The sequence below is a fragment of the Apostichopus japonicus genome, chromosome 16, assembly GCF_037975245.1.
Source record: "Apostichopus japonicus isolate 1M-3 chromosome 16, ASM3797524v1, whole genome shotgun sequence".
In the NCBI taxonomy this organism is placed as follows: Eukaryota; Metazoa; Echinodermata; class Holothuroidea; order Aspidochirotida; family Stichopodidae; genus Apostichopus; species Apostichopus japonicus.
Window position 1 is genome coordinate 4,810,993 of NC_092576.1, and position 2,877 is coordinate 4,813,869.

Here is a 2,877-nt window from a genome sequence, read left to right on the forward strand (position 1 = left end):
AACACATACTAGTAATAATGAGATTGTGACATTTAAATCACGGCACGTCTGCCTAACAATCTCTGTTCATTTCTGGGCAGGGCATTACACTTATAAAACAATAACACAATTAAGCTAGTCAATTACATCTCAACCAGTTCCCCGTGCACAGAACGTGTAACTTATTATAGTATACAACGTTGAACAACTAATCTTGGTTACCACAGCAGCGAGAGGCATTTTGTCCAAAACCGATATCAACAGAGGTGAATTTAATTTTAATCAGTGCTGGTTAACACATAAAGTGGTGAATAATGAAAGAAAATACCATAACGAATAATTGGATAATCTTACACAGGCTCACTCGGGTGGCTTGCCTATTACACACACATATATTCAACGATAATATGGGCGCAGCCATCTTGTTTGTTTTGAGAGAGCGCTCTATCGGAATGCAGTACGAAATACTTTACACACACTAAACAATTCACCGTACTTAAGGCACGCTTAGCCTAGACAATGCACACACGATGCCCTCGAAAACAACAATAACCAGGCATGTGAACTTATAATAATATATTTAACAGTAGAGACTTAATTAAACCCTAGAAAATACTCGATTTAAACTTGAATACCAATGTTATGCATTCTCGGAACAATAAACCTAGGCCTACCCACGATATCACGATAGGCTAACCCACGCTGAGAATAGGTCCACGTTATACAAACAAAAATACAAATTGTGAGTCACAAACTAACTAAAACTTCCCTATCCTAACATGAGCCAAAGCTTAAATATAATATACAAATAATTACCTCAATTACGTCTTTAAAAGCGACATCTTCGGCAATAACTTTACATTTCTCAAGAGCGTTAATTTGTATGGTGTTCGTAGTAAATTATTACGTGTAATGGTACAGCAACGAACGCCGAAAGGGACATATGTAAAACCAACACATGGCTCCCTGTGCGATGCACTACATTAGCAAATTAATTACCTCCTATTTACATAATTTCGTGTACAGTTAAAGTGGTAATAACACCCCAAGCGTACGAGAAGACTCGAAGACTTACAAAATTTAAAAAGCACCTGACATCCGATAAATATGACCCATTCTATTATTTTTATCATTTGTTATGAAATTCTGCAGCTTATCTTTCACATTTTCGTAATAAGCAATTAAAGTTATTAAGCTCCTTGACCGGAAGTTAAAAATATGCGAAAACTGTCTACACGGTCGATGACTTCATCACAAGAACCTGCTCGGAGTAGTAATGTAAACACCAATTATAAACACGTAGACGCAACTTCTATGTGAGAAGTTATCGTTTGACAAACACTTCCCTGAAATGCCTACCAGGTGTATTTTAGGGGAAGCAGGACACTTCGCCCAACAACCATTTCGCCCAACTGCCATTTCGCCCAACCTTACCATTTCGCCCAACCAGCCAGGTAATTTCGCCCAACCAGCCTGGTCATTTCGCCCAACCAGCCTGGTCATTTCGCCCAACCAGCCTAGTCATTTCGCCCAACCTTGTTTAAATATGATACTTCAAAAGGAAACGTTCGGGAATTGTAAACGTTACAGGATACGAACCGAATATGAATATAAGGAAACTTGAGGATTGATCAGTGTGTTAGGGGTTAATTATTAAATTGAAAAAAAAAATATAAAACCCGTCCGTAATATTGAATTACTATATTTAATCAATGTAACCACTTTATCAATGTTACCACATATGTAATCAATTTAGACACGACTTCAAGTTTCCTTAATACTCGATTTGTATCCCGTAACGTTAACAATTCCCGAACGTTTACTATATCAAACCTATGAAACCTAACCCCTAAAACACTGATCCATCCTCAAGATTCCTTAATATTCGGTTCGTATCCTGTATAGTTAAAATTCCCGAACGTTTCCTTACTAAAGTTATACAAAGTAAAGGACTTCAAGTTTCCTTAATATTCCTTAATATTCGAACGTTTACTATCATACTTAAGGAAACGTTCGGGAATTGTTAGTCAGTAGGATGGATCAGTGTTTTAGGGGTTAGGTTTGATAGGTTTTTATGAAGACCGATTCCCCTGTGTTTGTATAATAATATAACTTCCATTGTATGCGTAAACGCCTAAAGTAGTGTAATCCTCCCATTATACCCGAAATAACTACTCAGACTCCGATCGACATCGAGCGGACCCCACTTTTTTATTTACCTATTACGAAGTAACCTAACCCAAAATAAATCAAATTGAACTAGTGGAATAGAAAAAGTAATATTATTCTGACTGAATATTAGTAAAAATAAGGTTGGGCGAAATGACCAACACGGTTGGGCGAAATGACCATGCTGGTTGGGCGAAATGACTATGATGGTTGGGCGAAATGACCATGCTGGTTGGGCGAAATGACCAGGCTGGTTGGGCGAAATGGCAGTTGGGCGAAGTGGTTGTTGGGCGAAGTGACTAGAAAGCACTTTAGGAGGTTGCAGTAATACAGGCAAAGATGGTATTACACTGCACAAGTTTCCGAAAGATAAAAAATTAAGGAAATTTGGTCACGATTCGTTCAAACTACGAGAGCCAATTTCCGGGAACCGTCCAACACTAGTGTAATACGCAGTGCACATTTAACTGTGGACTGCTTCGCCAACGCCATTAAATTGAGTTTGGGATAGCGTTTCTTAATGATCAGCTGCCTGGAAAGTATCCGACGATCAAACCCCTAATGCAGGATTGGGTCGATATCGACCCAAATAATCATTGAGTTTAAAAAAAAAATAGTACTCAGGCATCTTACATCCTACAACATTCATCAAGGTATTGAAATGTATCTAAGACCATACGTTTGTGTATAAAACAAATACAAAGGGGGGTAACTGTGATTTTTTTTAAG